Source organism: Gorilla gorilla, chromosome 17, assembly GCF_029281585.2.
Source record: "Gorilla gorilla gorilla isolate KB3781 chromosome 17, NHGRI_mGorGor1-v2.1_pri, whole genome shotgun sequence".
Classification (NCBI taxonomy): Eukaryota; Metazoa; Chordata; class Mammalia; order Primates; family Hominidae; genus Gorilla; species Gorilla gorilla.
This window is the reverse complement of record NC_073241.2, coordinates 44691232-44708325: the sequence shown is the minus strand read 5'-3', so window position 1 is coordinate 44708325 and position 17094 is coordinate 44691232. Positions and strand designations below refer to the sequence as shown.

Below are 17094 nucleotides of genomic sequence, written 5' to 3'. Positions count from 1 at the left end.
ACAAGGCTTTTCAGATCTTGGACATGTAAGTGAAGCTTGCAATGGACACTCAAATATTTATCAATATCCTTTGCAAACATGGATTGAGCAGCTACTCTGGGTAGGGGACTAGCCAGAGCTGCTGACGACACTTTATCTTCCAGGAACCAAAACCTTAATTTCCCCTAGCGGTGCTGCTGGAGTAGGAACATTTGGTGTTGAAATGCTGCCACAAGAGGCGGGAGAATGACTCAACTATTCTTCAATTCAGAGGATCCGACTCTAAACTTTGATACTGATTCACATTTGCTCCCTGGATGCCAGTGATTAATCTCATTAGGAAAGTTAGAGGGCAGAAAAATAAGCGACATTTGTACAGCGATCTGTGATGGACTGAGGGAAACCCCAAGAGACAATGAGTTTCTCTGTCTGTCCATGGACCATTGTGGGGAACAGAGCAGGAAACATGGAGTCCACAGACCTGCCCTCTGCCCCGCTCCTCCCTCCCAGCTCTCTGACCTTGGCTTGGATTGCATTGCCTCATCTGCTCTCTCATTTATAAACTGAGTGACTAAACCTGCTTCAAGGATCATTGAGAGGATTAAATGAAATAATTCATGAAAAAAGCACTCAGTAAGCTCTCAATGCCATATAATGGTGTGTCACGGTGATGACGGGGGCTCACAATAATACCACATGGCCACTCTCCTTCTGCCAGCACAGCTGGGGGGCCCCGGGGGTCTCCCTCCTTCCTCTCACCTCTGTGGACACATAGCTGCAAAAGCTGAGCAGGAAGGCCCTTGGAGAACCAGCCCATTTGATAAAGTAAAGGAGGTGGCTCTTGACTGTTGGGAGGTGTGCTGAGCTTATAGATCCATTTCCTAGAAATGCTGGGATGAAGCAGCCAGGAATTCTGATTAGTCTGCTAGGTCTGCAGACTTGATAATATTGCCTGATGGAAAGGACTAAGTGCAGGAAATGGCATCTGCTCTGAGGTAACAGGCCTCAGATATTTAAAAAAGCACATAAAAATAGATATCAACATGTGGGTTTTTCCTAACATGTTTTTTTCCTGTCTTGTAGCACACACAATTCAAAAAAGTTTAAAAATGACTCAAAACACTTGTTTTTTTGTTTTGTTTTTGTTTTTTGAGACAGGGTCTCACTCTCTTGCCCAGACTGGAGTGCAGTGGCACAATCTCGGCCCACTCCAACCCTCCGCCTCCCAGGCTCAAGCAATTCTCCCACCTCAGCCTCCCGAGTAGCTGGAATTACAGGCGTGCGCCACTACCACATGGCTAATTTTTGTATTTTTAGTAGAGATGGGGTTTCGCCAGTTTGGCCAGGCTGGTCTTGAACTCTGACCTCAAATGATCCACCCCTGTCGGCCTCCCAAAGTGCTGGGATTACAGGCGTGAGCTACTGTGCCCAGGCACTCAAAAGATTTTTATAGCATTTACTTGAGAAGTTCTCTCAAGAATACAGGACTCATTTGGAATCACTTAAAAAATTGCAAATACTCATGATATTGGAGATGGATTGGTTTTTGGAAGGAGCCAAAATGATTTTGCACTGGGCTAATAAATAAGGGGGTCAATGGGGTCAGATCCACTGAGCACCAAAATAAACAAAACAAAACCCTGAGTTTTAACTATAAACAAACTCAACTAAATTATTTAGAATAGTTTAATGTACTAGTTTGGAAGGGACTTCAAAAAGTAGTTCCAACAAGATTTTGAACAACAGAATCATCTTCACTCACAATAGCAACTAATTTATTGAGCACTTAGTATGTGCCAGGCACTTTGCAAGTATTTGACATACATTCTGTCACTTACGTTTCAGGAAACCTGCCAGTCTCTTATACCCATCTTACAGAAGATAAGGTAAGTGACTTCTCTGAGGTCACAACCAGGTAAATGATAGAACTGAGCTTATCTGCATGGATTTTTACTTGCCAGAAGACAACATTCCTTTGAATGAATGCACTCTGATACATTTGTTTAAAAAAAATCATCATTTAATGGTTGAGTTTCTTTTCATCAATGCAGAAACAAAACACTGTGACAGATATGAGGACTTATTGGAGTCTGGACCCAAACCACTAAGATCAGGGATTTGCAAATGTATCCCAATTCCTAGAGGAACAATTATGAGACCCTTTTAAATGGGAAGCAGAAATGAGCCTAATAAACACTTGGAAATGGGCGACAGATAGGGACATTGGTATCCAGACACCATTATACTTTTGTGGAGAGTGTACGCCTATAGTATGCAGAATGATGATATATTTATTTAGGTATGTAGAAGGTGCATGGTCTGGGTGTTAAGAGATGAGCCTGGGCAGTCAGAGTTGAGTTTAAACCAGGATCTGGAAGTTGCTGGCTGTGAAGTAAGTTTCTTAACCTTCAAGGCCTCAGTGTCTTCACTGCAAAATGGAAATGACTACATTACCCACTTCATGGGGTTCTTTCAGCATCAAATATATTAAGCTCCTCCAATTGTGCCTAACACATAGTAGGCACATACCCGTTAGCTACTATTATTAATACTTAAGTAAAAATACATTACTTTAATTTTCCTAAGAGTCGTTCTCTAGAAGAGGACATAACAGGACAAACATTCATATTCTACAAGTGTACTTAGTCTTTAACAGCAGTGTTGTAATTCAATTAGACTACATCAAGTATGAGTTTTTTGAATATTATGAGTATTTTCCTTGCCAACATTACATAGAGTCTGGAATTAATTAAGTGATTGTTGCTAAAGTGAAGTGTCCAGGACCATTTCTGTATAAGATCTCAAAAAAAGAATAATTTGGCATGTGCTCCTTATAAAGATGAATAAACAATTTTTTTTTCTGGAGAGGACATTTTGATCTTCAAAATATTTGGCTACAGTTTTACTTTTATACAGTTGAACAGTTACACCAAAGTTGCAAACCAAGAACACAGATGATAAAGGTTTCGACAATGAAATGTTCTTATATCATTAAGTCTTGACTTATTAAAAGCCCTATTTACAAATAAATGGAGGAGGGAAATTTCTCAGATTTCTTAATTTGGAACACAGACTTTTTGCAAAGGCAAAAAGACAAAGGGAGAAGTCCTTACTTCTCCACCCGCCTTGCAAGGACAGAGAAATCTTACACTGGAGCTGTGAACACCCAGCTAACTCAATAGCCACCAGAGACAGGATGCTAAAGGCAGAGCATCAAGCAGCAATACAAAAAATGGCAATTTGCTGTAATGGAAACACTATAGTTTGTCCATACTTTAAGCATGTCATGGATTAATTAGGCTCTTATCCAATCACCTTGGACACCAAGAACTGAAACAGTCTTTCTAAACGAAAATATCTTCTGAGTTCTGAATAATCATTCCACAAATAAACTTATGGATGTTTTTTTTTTATTTTATTTTATTTTATTTTATTTTATTTGTAATTATACTTTAACTTTTAGGGTACATGTGCACATTGTGCAGGTTAGTTATATACGTATACATGTGCCATGCTGGTGCGCTGCACCCACTAACTCGTCATCTAGCATTAGGTATATCTCCCAATGCTATCCCTCCCCCCTCCCCCCACCCCACAACAGTCCCCAGAGTGTGATATTCCCCTTCCTGTGTCCATGTGATCTCATTGTTCAATTCCCACCTATGAGTGAGAATATGCGGTGTATGGTTTTTTGTTCTTGCGATAGTTTACTGAGAATGATGGTTTCCAATTTCATCCATGTCCCTACAAAGGACATGAACTCATCATTTTTTATGGCTGCATAGTATTCCATGGTGTATATGTGCCACATTTTCTTAATCCAGTCTATCATTGTTGGACATTTGGGTTGGTTCCAAGTCTTTGCTATTGTGAATAATGCCGCAATAAACATACGTGTGCATGTGTCTTTATAGCAGCATGATTTATAGTCCTTTGGGTATATACCCAGTAATGGGATGGCTGGGTCAAATGGTATTTCTAGTTCTAGATCCCTGAGGAATCGCCACACTGACTTCCACAATGGTTGAACCAGTTTACAGTCCCACCAACAGTGTAAAAGTGTTCCTATTTCTCCACATCCTCTCCAGCACCTGTTGTTTCCTGACTTTTTAATGATTGCCATTCTAACTGGTGTGAGATGATATCTCATAGTGGTTTTGATTTGCATTTCTCTGATGGCCAGTGATGATGAGCATTTTTTCATGTGTTTTTTGGCTGCATAAATGTCTTCTTTTGAGAAGTGTCTGTTCATATCCTTCGCCCACTTTTTGATGGGGTTGTTTGTTTTTTTCTTGTAAATTTGTTTGAGTTCATTGTAGATTCTGGATATTAGCCCTTTGTCAGATGAGTAGGTTGCGAAAATTTTCTCCCATGTTGTAGGTTGCCTGTTCACTCTGATGGTAGTTTCTTTTGCTGTGCAGAAGCTCTTTAGTTTAATTAGATCCCATTTGTCAATTTTGTTGGATGTTTTTTATAAACTCATGATTATTTGATGTAATTTGAAACCCTCTTGCAGTTCATATCAATCATACAACATTTACTGGGTTACCTCCTTAGAAAAAAATCCTATGAAAGCTAAACAAAATTATGGATGGTTTAATTACTATCTCAGATTCTCAGTAGATAATCCAAATAAAATCTTTTTTCATCTACCACATAATTGACAGTTTTCCTAGTAGGACTAGAAAAAAGTTGTTATTACTATACCTATACTATGACCTTGGTTACTACATTTAAAATTTTTGCCTTTATGCACTCTGTAGAATGAGCATGTTATTTAGCCTTCCTTTATATGATTTTTCTTTTCATTGTATTTTGATCTTTGGCTCAGTTACTATGACACCATCCAGATGTGAAAATATGCCTCTATTGACCTTACACAATACGACCATTCCCAATATGATTTCGTTTTCCTACAAGTCCTCTCAAAATTCGTTTGCTGGATTAGGTTTTTCTGCAACTATGACTTACAAAAATGCTGAAAGTAATCTAAGGTGTTTGTATAAAAGGATGATATAAAAATGGAAATAGCACAAGAGCTGATTAAAGCTAAACCTAAAATTAGATGGGTTCCCTTGATTAATGGCATAGCAACAGCCTGATGAGTGATGGGTGAAGAACAGCCATAATTGACACTAATCTAGATTCAGTAACTTTAAGAGTGAAGAACTCTCATCCCTACCATAAAGTTTATTTTTAATAACAAGCTTCCTCAGAGATACGTATAGAAAGTCTAAACTATTTTGGCAGTACAATCAGCTTGATAAGAGCAACTTTTTAATTTTAACTTTTTCAAACTTAATTCACTTTGCAGGAAGAGACAACTGGTTATGAACTAAGTCAAAGCCTCAGGTAAAGTACAAGTTCTTCTAGATAGGGGAATTAAGCATGCAGATCCTAAAATTCCTAGAGAACACCGCAGGATGCCTGCTGGACCATTTGCCGCACCGTTCTGAAAACCGGCATTTGTTCAGGTACGTTGATCAGGAAAGGGAACATTTGCACATTTATTGAGAGGAAATTAAATGGCAAGTATTGTTATGTGACTGGAATGTAACATTCCATACTCTACCTGGTAATTTCCAAGGCTTTATTTTGGGGGGTGGGGAGAAGAACGAAGGACTTACTACCCTCTGTGGTTTCCTTATGGTCACATAAGGCAAATCCTTTATGAGAAGCACCAGGCTTCTAAAAGACTAGTGATCAACTGCATGACATGCCCAATGAGAAATTTTAATTTTCTCATATGATTCATAGTTGTAATTATTTATTTATTTATCTATTTATTTATTTATTTTTGAGACGGAGTCTCGCTCTGTCACCCAGGCTGGAGTGCAGTGGCGCGATCTCAGCTCACTGCAAGCTCCGCCTCCCGGGTTCACGCCATTTTCCTGCCTCAGCCTCCCGTGTAGCTGGGACTACAGGCACCCGCCACCACACCCGGCTGATTTTTTGTTTTTTTTTTAGTACAGACGGGGTTTCACCGTGTTAGCCAGGATGGTCAAGATCTCCTGACCTCGTGATCCGCCCACCTCGGCCACCCAAAGTGCTGGGATTGTAGGCGTGAGCCACCGCGCCTGGCCAGTTGTAATTAATTTTTTAAATTTGCTTCATTTCTCAGCCTGGAGCATCCTTTTGGTGCCAGAAAGTAAGGAAACGCTTTAAAAAGGGGACAGGGGGATATAGAAAGGACACAGGAGACAGCCTGAAAGAGCTCCTAATGGCCAAGATTGAAGAATTTGAACAAAAATATAAAATGAAGGTATTGGATTATTAGACAAGGAATCCAGTAAATACCCATGAGTCCATACTCCTAAAAATAAATGAACAAAAAAAAAGGAGGAAAAGAAACAACTCTTCCTTATAGACTAATTCCAATTAATAGTTGTAGTATGAATGAAGAAAATAGAAAAATCACCATTAGAAAACCACAGTAATAATTGCTACAGAGAAGATCCACTGATGAATGCTAACGTTAGTGGTTGGAAATTTAAGCTGCATAGTTTCAAAGTTTCTCCCCCTAAATACTTACTATCACAAAGGGAAACATGTTAACAGTACAGTAGAGAAAGCCAGTAGACGCCACCTTAACCAAGTGATCAACGCTAACATCATCAGTAACAAGACACATAGATATCATGTGCCCCCGATATGACAGAGGGCACATTACCACTGTAGATTCTTTCCCAAGATGCATACCCTCAATCTAACCATGGGGAAACATGAGACAAATCCAAATTAAGGGACATTCTACAAAATGATGAGATACTCTTCAAAAGTGTCAAAGTCATGAAAGACAGGTGAAAACTGAAGAACCGCCATGGATGGGAGACCAAGGAGATCCTAATGAGTCAACTAGTATGCAAAGTGGAATCCCAGATTGGGTCCTGGAACAGAAAAAGGACATCAGTGGAAAAATTGCGAGATCTAAACAAAGTCTGCATTTTGTTAATAGTGTGGTACCAATGTTGGTTTCATAGTTTTGGCCATTGTGCTGTGTATTTATAAGATGCTAACATTAGGGATAGCTGAATGTGGTATATATAGGAACTCTGTGCTGAGTTTATAACTCCTCTGTATGTCTAAAACTATTTCAAAATAAAAAGTTTAAAGGTAAAAAAAAGATTAAAAAATATAACTTGCTTTGTTGCTCTGTGTCCACATTGAGTGGTAACTTGTAGGATGGTCAGGAGTTAAACAATGAGAGTAGGGATCGTAAGTAGCTTAGAAAAGAGAAGCATTAGTCATATGACTTGGTTCCATTTCTCCCTCAACCAATTATGAGCTGTGTGACTTAGAACAAGTTAAAGTTACTTTTCTGTAAGCTTTTTGATATTTAAAAAGGGGATGGGTCAGGGTACCAACCTCGTAAAGCTAGAAATGAAGGTTAAACAAAATCAGCTATCTAAAGAATGTAATAGTGCCTGGCCCATCGTCAGAACCCAATCAACGTTAACCATGGTGGTGGTGATGATATGGAAGTATTGACAATGATGACAGTGAACATGAACAGCCTGTATGTGACAGCCACTAGCTCAGACCCTCTCTCTCCATGAAGCCCCTGAGGATGTCTCATCCCCCCACACTGCTGCAGATCCCATCAGAGCCCTCTGATACTTTCTCTGAATTCCCATCCAGCCTTCTTCGGATGTTTATTGAGCACTTACTGCGTGACTTAGTAATGTACAGTATTAAGTAGCAGTAACACAGAGATGAAATAAAAGTGTGGGTCTCTGCTTTGGAGGGAGAAATGGACATGTTTCTTGTCTAGTGGGACAACTGCTACATGAACCAATCTTTTCTTTTAATGCAGGGAATGCTTTGCTGGAAATAAGCTCAGGTAGTATGGGAGCACCTAACCTAGCCTGAGCTGAGTCTTACCAGACGGATGGGCAGAGGATGAGGGGAAGGGATTCCAGACAGAAGGATCAAATGGATTAGAAAAGCCACAGGATCCTTGAAATAGTCATTAGTATGGGGAATATGTAAGAAGAGAGGACGGGAACATTTTGAAGAGAAGCAGGTAAGGCCCAAGTGACTGACAATTATGCATATTGAGATAAGTCCTTGATTTTTACCCTGTGGGCAATGGATTGTAGTCAGGGGAGCAACACAGTTCTATTTGTATTTTGGAGCTACCACTTTGACAGCATTCTGGAGAAAAGACTGGAGAAATGTAAGACTGGTTAGTGGCAGGAAGACCAAGTAGGACAGTCTTGCCATTCTTTAAGCAAGAAATAATAATATTAATAGTAACAAAGAAGTTATTATCATTATTATATGAATAAATTATTCTTAGGGCAATAATAGTAGAGGCGGGAAAAAGCAAGATGGATTGAGGAATATGCAGGAGAAAAAACTGACAGGACTTGACATCCCATTACTTGACACATAGTCTCCACTCAATGCACTAGTGTTGACCGCACCAACGGTCTGACTAGGAAAGGAGGAGTCTGCCCTGAATCCTGCTTTCTAGCTTAGGTAACTGCTGGTAATGGCCCCCAACTGGGTGGTGGTGCCATTTTTTGATAAAGGAGAAGGGATTGGGGAGAAATATGTTGTTGGAAAGACTGAAAGAGTGCAAGATAAATGATAAATTCTGTTGTGTACAGCTTAAGGCTGAGTTGCTCATGAAGCATCTAATTCATATTTCTAACAATCCGTAAAATATTTGCTTGCAGCTCAGGAGAGGTTGAAACTAGGGAGAAGTTAAGACTCATCGCAAAGCAGTATGGAGAAAAAGAACAACTTGGGTCAAAGATGAAGCCCTAGGAAACACCAACAGGTAAAGGTTGAACAAGCGCTGTCTTGAGGAAGACCAACAAGGAAGTATCGAAAAGAGAGACAGCAGATCTAACTAAGTCTTCTACAAAAAGAAGGGCTCAGAAGAGTCCACTAGATTTAGAATGTAGTCACAAGTGGCCTCACCAGGGCAATTTCAGTTGAGTTTTGGAGATAAATATTAATAATTCTGTGTATCAAGGAGTGAATGAAAGTTTTAAAGAAATGGAGATATTTAAATATAAATAACTATAGATACTACTACTAATAATAATTGCTATGTTTTACTGATGTCTTACAGGTAAAGATAGGGCTTTGTATGTTTTGCAGGTATTATTTCATTTAATTCCCTCAATAACTCTATTATCTCTGCCATGTTAGAGATGAGGAAATAGGAAAGGGAAGGAGAGAGATAGGATGCTAGCAAGAAATTAATCAAGGGAAAGGGGTTTTTGTGTTTGCTTTGTTTCTGAAGGATAAGACAGACTTGAGCATAATCATAACTACAGGGAAAGGAATCACAGAGATGGAAAGGTTGGGATTATGGAGCCAATGGTGGGTCACAGGGCAGATTTCTGGATGAGAGGGGATCAAGGCACAGGCGGAGGTAATGCCCTTGAACTGAGGGCTTCTCCTTCTCAGAAATCAGAAGGAAGATGAGCTCATTTATCAATAAACACCTACAAAATGGGTCAGGAAGTTGAGATAGGTCAACTGTATCACCTCAGCTTTTCATCTCAGTGCCCAAGGAAATCAAACTTCTCACTTCCTTCCCCAACTCCTCCCACTCCTACTGGACTCCCTGCCACCAAAAGGACCCCAATTCCCTGCAGCTACTCACAAGCTCGATGAAGCCTTGTGTATTGAGTGGGTTGGGGGAGATACTGGACAATGCAAGGTGGCACACAGATACCAGAACTCTACCTGATTCAGCTTTTTAAATATAATGGTAGCATCTGTAGGGCAACTGAATTCATAATGAGAACTTTTCCCTCAAAACAAACGGCCACATAGCAAAATATTTATTATTTACAATAATGATCTTCAGACTGGAGCACGCATGCCCCTGGGAGCACACAGCTTCTCTCAAAGGCATATGCTGGCAATTGTCTAGTTTTAAGAGACTCAGGGTTTTTGGGCTGGCCACGGTGGCTCACACCTGTAATCCCAGCACTTTGGGAGGCCAAGGCAGGTGGATCACTTGAGGCCAGGAGTTCGAGACCAGCCTGGCCAACATGGCAAAACCCCATCTCTACTAAAAAAAAAAAAAAAAACATACGAAACTTAGCCGGGCATGGCAGTGTGTGCCTGTAATCCCAGCTACTCGTGAGGCTGAGGCAGGAGAATCGCTTGAACCCGGGAGGTGGAGGTTGTAGAGAGCCAAGATCGTGCCATTGCACTCCAGCCTGGGCAACAGAGCAAGACTCCGTCTCCAAAAAAGAAAAAAAGAGAGACTCAGGTTTTCTTCTCTTTTCTTTTCTTTTTTTAATTATACTTTAAGTTTTAGGGTACATGTGCACAACGTGCAGGTTAGTTACATATGTATACATGTGCCATGTTGGTGTGCTGCACCCATTAACTCATCATTTAACATTAGGTATATCTCCTAATGTTATTGCTGTCCCTCCCCCCTCCCCCCACCCCACAACAGGCACCGGTGTGTGATGGTCCCCTTCCTGTGTCCATGTGTTCTCATTGTTCAATTCCCATCTATGAGTGAGAACATGCAGTGTTTGTTTTTTTGTCCTTGCGATAGTTTGCTGAGAATAATGGTTTCCAGCTTCACCCATGTCCCTGCAAAAGACATGAACTCATCACTTTTTATGGCTGCATAGTGTTCCATGGTGTATATGTGCCACATTTTCTTAATCCATGATTATCTCAATAGATGCAGAAAAGGCCTTTGACAAAATTCAACAGACTTTCATGCTAAAAACTCTCAATAAATTAGGTATTGATGGGACGTATCTCAAAATAATAAGAGCTATCTATGACAAACCCACAGCCAATATCATACTGAATGCGCAAAAACTGGAAGCATTCCCTTTGAAAACTGGCACAAGACAGGGATGCCCTCTCTCACCACTCCTATTCAACATGGTGTTGGAAGTTCTGGCCAGGGCAATCAGGCAGGAGAAGGAAATAAAGTGTATTCAATTAGGAAAAGAGGAAGTCAAATTGTCCCTGATTGCAGATGACATGATTGTATATCTAGAAAACCCCATCATCACAGCCCAAAATCTCCTTAAGCTGATAGGCAACTTCAGCAAAGTCTCAAGATACAAAATCAATGTGCAAAAATCACCAGCATTCTTATACACCAATAACAGACAAACAGAGAGCCAAATCATGACTGAACTCCCATTCACAATTGCTTCAAAGAGAATAAAATACCTAGGAATCCAACTTACAAGGGACGCGAAGGACCTCTTCAAGGAGAACTACAAACCACTGCTTAATGAAATAAAAGAGGATACAAACAAATGGAAGAACATTCCATGGTCATGAGTAGGAAGAATTAATACCGTGAAAATAGCCATACTGCCCAAGGTAATTTATAGATTCAATGCCATCCCCATCAAGCTACCAATGACTTTCTTCACAGAATTGGAAAAAACTACTTTAAAGTTCATATGGAACCAAAAAAGAGTCTGCATTGCCAAGTCAATCCTAAGCCAAAGGAACAAAGCTGGAAGCATCACACTACCTGACTTTTCTTTCTATTCTATTCTATTCTATTCTATTCTATTCTATTCTATTCTATTCTATTTTTTTGGAGATGGAGTCTCGCTCTCATGCCCAGGCTTGAGAGTGCAGTGGCGCCAACGGCTCACTGCAACCTCTGCCTCCCGGGTTCAAGCAATTCTCCTGCCTCAGCCTCCCGAGTAGTTGGGATTACAGGCACACACTACCACTCACGGTTAATTTGTGCATTTTTAGTAGACACGGGGTTTCGCCATGTTGGCCAGGCTGGCCTCAAACTCCTGACATCAAGTGATCTGCTGGCCTTGGCCCCCAAAAGTGCTGGGATTACAGGAGTGAGCCGCCTTGCCCGGTGGAGACTCGGTTTTTAGAGCCTCAGCTTCTGGATCCTCACACAGCTCTGCTGAAGAAAGTGGCTGTATCTGCAGCCTTTCTTTTCTCACAAGCCTCTTCCTTCCACTTGGCAATACAAACGCAAACCGGCCCCATCCCCAAGGCAGACAGTGCACTGTCTCAGGACACAACACCTCTAGTGGGCAGAAAGAAGAAACTGTCTAAGAGATTGGTGCTGACTTCGAGAAAACAATTTTTTTCAATAATTAGAATTACTTCGATGACTGATTAACAAATTGTTAGCCACTGAGGTAGATACATTTTAAGTTTTTCCTTTCAATCAAATTGAAGAAGGAGAAAATGAAGTAACTCATAAATTAATTCAAATTGGAGGCTATACGCTGTCATATGGTTCTCCTTCCATTTCTATCCATCCAGTTTTGTAGGTTTGTACCTCAACGAGTTTATTTGTGCTTATCTCAGAAAGTGAGAAAGAGAAAGAGAAAAAGAGAAAGAAAGGAGAAGAGATAGGCAAGGAAGGAAGGAAGGAAAGAAGGAAGGAAGGAAGGGAGGGGTTGCTAAACCCTGTTTCATTTTAGCAATATGTAATATTTATCAACAGATACATGAGCTAGTGGGGAAAAAAATGCTCTGCCTGTATTACTAAGAGATTATTTTCCAATAACACTTTACTTTTTATGTGTAATAATTATTTGTCATCATTTGTTATATGTGTCATTTATGTCTAAGTGTGTACTGCTAATCATTGTAACAATCACTTAATCCAGAGAATATTTTTTAAAACTGAGAATATTATGGTCACATAGAATGAAAAATTAAATTTAAATTTATATACCCATTTTGTTGCAGATGGTAACCAATAAAATATTTTCAAGCATAAAAATATTACATTAGGGTAATATTTTGAGGAGGAAGTAGAATGGAAACAGAAGTTTATGTAGGAAAAGAAATGATGCAAAATATCTGTAAAAGAAAAGTTTGTTCTTGTACTTGTGAAATATATGATGATGGATAGAAAATTGCTACAGTATTTAAAAGATAACATAAAAGTGATGTTTGGTCATAAAAAGTATAACTGATATATAATATCTGAAATTGCATACTATATAATCATTTAAATTTAAGATAAAAATTTTAGGTGTGAACTTAAAAATGTGCATGCAGTAGGTAGGCTTTCAGTGTTGTTTAGGTGGCGCATAAGTGAAAAGTGAAGACCATTAGTCCTCAAGAGAGTACCAACTCCATCCATTCCCCAAGAGCTTCCCTTCTCTCTTCTCTATGGTTTCTACCAATTCCTCTGGATAGTGTAAAAAAAAAAAAAAAAAAAAAAAAAAAAAAAAAGTATGAGAGAAAGCAAACGCTTTGTTGACACATCAAAGAATCCTTTTGAAACACTAAATGTGAAATAAGGATCTCCATTTCCCAGAGGTATAGCCACATTGCTAGGGGCCCCACAGAATACACGCAAGACCTAATTAAATGCAACATGTCTGTGGGTGATACTGATTATTTGTCAACATGAGGAGAAACTAAGGAAGTTCCAGTAACTTTCCCCAAGGCATCCTCCTAGCAATAGATATTCAAAACATTCACTGGCTCTGGAATGGAGGAAGCAGGTTAAATATTTTGCTCCTAAGGCCCATAGTTTCAGACCCCTAACTTTCCGAATTTAGAAGTTGTTACAGGATATGTTTTGTTGTGTGCTAATCACTTCTCACCAGATACTGGAAGAGCCCTCACATGGCCCTAATATGTTCTGAACTCAAGAAATTCTATAAAAAGCTCAAGCTGAATAATTAGGGAAGGAAACCCAAAACTTTCATTAAAACTTAAGAAACTATTTGAAGATTGATTTAATGCTGGTTATGCAGTCTCCTAAGGAACATTTCTATCAATATAATCTTACAAAATTCCTCTTGATTACAATCTGTAGGTTTGATTGGACAATGTTTCCTTCAACAGGACTGCCTAGCATTTTAGAACAATTTTCAGTCATCTGAACAGGAGCACTCAAAATTATTCCTGCAGATACAGAGGCAACCTAAAGGAAGAAATAACAAAACAAAACAATAACATTAAACTCCCTTTTGGTAAATAGAACATTTTTAGTTAGATGGCTGCATCTTAAAGAGGTGGTCAGCTGGCTCCAGTATATTTAGCAAGTATTGGTATTTATTATACAAACTTAATCCAATGCTTAATACCAATCACTCACCTTTTAATTTGGAATTACTGTCGCTGCTGTGTACATGACTAAAACAGTAATTAAGAGTCAGCAGGGCTCATGAACAATTAGATTAAAATGTTGCCGAGGTGTAATATATAAAGTAGTCCCCCTAATTAGAGATACCCCCATTGTGAATGAGCAGCCACATGAGTGATCACCTCAGGGATGAGAGAGGGATGAGAGGAAGGATGAGAAAGGTACAAATTCATGGCCTCCTTAAGGGCAAATGCCTTTTACTGCCCTGTTGGTAACACGCTGGTGACTGACCTAGAGGCATGACTCTCTCTTACATGGAAAATATCTCTTTTTCTATGTACCTCTGCTAAGGGCAGACAGCTTTCTACAGCTACTTCTCCATGCCTTCAGGTGGGGAGTGGTTTTTCTGGCATTCCTAATTGGAATTCATAATATATTTCTCCATGGCAACATCTTATAAAGTATAGGTATAATTAGTTTGTATTTTAGTAGTAAACTTTGGCTTTGCAGAACGCTCAGATTTTTGTTACTCTAGCTTGATGAACTTTGCTTGGAGCTGAACGCATACTCCTTTCAAATGTGTAGTCAATGCTGTTTTCTTTTAAATGTTGGCTATTTATGTATCAAGTTTTCTAAAATGCACACTTCTGAGTTTTGTTAAAAAGCACTATTTTGTCAGCTATGGGATGGTTATTGTAATTCTTACAAGGAGATATTACACAGTGATGCTCTCAGGAGGTCTACAGGTAAGCAGCACTTCCTACCTTATTGGAAAAGGCGATAGACAACTGTGCTTTGATTGGTCTGCCTCCTCTATCCTATCCTGCCTTTAGGCTGTCAGCGATCACATCTTTATTTTTTCTGCAGGCCTCCTTTTACCATCCTCTGTCACCCTTCAAATCAAATAGGTAAGCTTTAAAATTATATTTAGAATGAGAATACATGGTCTGTGGCTTCATCTGACTTTCCCTCTGAGTAAGAAGGACATGCTGTAACACAAGGGCTTTATAACATCTATTTTGGCTGTTCAGTGGCATTTTCTCATTTCCTGGAATATGGCATTTTGGACAAGAGAATCAAGTTATACTGAAGAGGAAAGGTGCTGCTTTTCATTACTTAAAGGGAATTATGAGTTAACTAGGCTTGCAATGGCTGTCTTGGGTACTAAACTACCATTTATAATATTTTTAACACAAAAACTGTGTTTAAATTTCTAAATAACTGGCTCACCAGCTTCTAGAATACAGCCCATTCTTTTTCCTTTTATTTTATTTTATTTTATTTTACTTTATTTAATTTTATTTTATTATACTTTAAGTTCTAGGGTACATGTGCACAACGTGCAGGTTTGTTACATATGTAGACATGTGCCATGTTGGTGTGCTGCACCCATTAACTCATCATTTACATTAGGTATATCTCCTAATGCTATCCCTCCCCCACTCCCCATTCTTATGTTGGGAACTTCCTTTACTCACACAGGTTTTATTTCTCTGCTGTTGCCTGGCAACGGAGATGTGGCAAGAGATGTCAGAGGTTAAGGAGCAGACTAAAGTCATTATGGAAAGCAAGCTCTTATCAGCATTTTCCATCTAACTTTGTAATCTTTGAAATAAAATAGTTTTCATTGTATCAAATGTCTGTATTTTTTTTCTTATCAAATGCCAAGTATTTAGAGACATTTTTTTCTTTCTGAATATAAGTCCACTACACATGGAGAATTATAATTATGTGCATTGCTTTGAAATTTTGAAATGGGCTTCTCTATTACACTAGCATACTTTGAAGGTTAAAGTGAAAAACTGGCATTCTGAAGCCATGTACGATGCCAAAAGTAGTTGTGAACACATTTGAAAGCATTCCAAGAAGTATCAGAAACAAATATTGGCTCTAAATAATATCCTCACTTTGAACCATTAGTTAATGTTGAATTAAATTCTATTTTCAAATACATTGGCCTGCCTATTAGAAAATTACTCTTTAGAGAAAGGAACCCAAAATGTTCTATAGGTTCTCTTGTCTCTATTTTGAAATGGAAAGGAATGTGACCAAGATTTAAGCATCATCTTTAGAGTTTATTTTTTTCAGCCTATTCTGTACCAAATGCAAGGCTCCTAAGGATTTGTTGCTCATAGGTGATTAATTGTACTCAGCGTGACACAGTTTAAGACTTCTCCAGTGGGGATAGCACAATAGGCTTTCATGGCATTTAATTTCTAGGCAATGGGTTGGTTTCATGAGTCCTAACCCAAATTTTAAATGTTTACAAATTACTGCTATAAAGGTTAAGCGACCTGAGTTAGAATCATATCCCACATTGGTTTAAAGTGGATCCAGAGTTATTTTTGGAGAAAGATTTTTATCCCTGCTGGTTGATCCTCCTTCATTTCATCTCTGAGAGAAACCACAGTGGCTATCCATTGAGGGATATGTCCTTACATTTCATCAGGGCAAAATAACTCCACCCTTCCTCCATTCCCAAATATGTTGGCAACACTGCACTCCAAGTTTCAGTCAGAGACTATAAGCCAAGACTCTGGGTTGGATAATTCTTATCAAAAGCCCAGTTGGGAAAAATATATCCATGAAAGTAATTGCCTGAAGGATATAGGGACTGCCTGTTCCTCACAATTTCCTGCATTTCACTCTTGGCTAGACCTGCGTACTTAGAATCATTAGCCCTTTCAGAACTGCTTGTCCTTGCTTAGGTTTGTGCACTATGTAAATAACCATATATTGATGATGTCAGAGTCAGACGACAGTCTCACCAGTAGGCTTGGGAGTCTGCCACTCTACACGTGAAAAGGATGCTATCTAAGTTGTTGCTTTTTACATTACCGGTTAAGAACATCCATGGAAGAAACCTGTCTTAGGTTTTAGTACTAGGAAAACTTGGGGTTTTATGTTACAGATATTTTGTATCTTCACGTTCATGTTTTCCTCTTCACTTTCACTGCTAGGAATCTAAGAGCCAAATTCCCAACCCACCTTTGTCAACTGTAAAAGACATTAAAATATACATTTACCCTACTTATTTTTCCTTGGCTTTAATTTTGCTTCCCATATTTTCTTTG

The 17094-nt window shown here is 39.1% G+C and overlaps 1 protein-coding gene and 1 long non-coding RNA gene across 4 annotated transcripts in view; one reads left to right on the top strand and one right to left on the bottom strand.

Moving 5' to 3' along the window:
• The window catches only part of EPB41L3 (erythrocyte membrane protein band 4.1 like 3), a 237705-nt gene that overhangs the window by 163140 nt on the left and 57471 nt on the right, over positions 1 to 17094 (bottom strand). The gene's annotated exons all lie outside the window — the stretch shown is intronic.
• LOC129528342 (uncharacterized) lies at positions 5102 to 8803 on the top strand. The gene is made up of 3 exons (XR_008673601.2): positions 5102 to 5453; positions 7793 to 8002; positions 8661 to 8803. It is a non-coding gene; the product is annotated as an uncharacterized lncRNA (long non-coding RNA).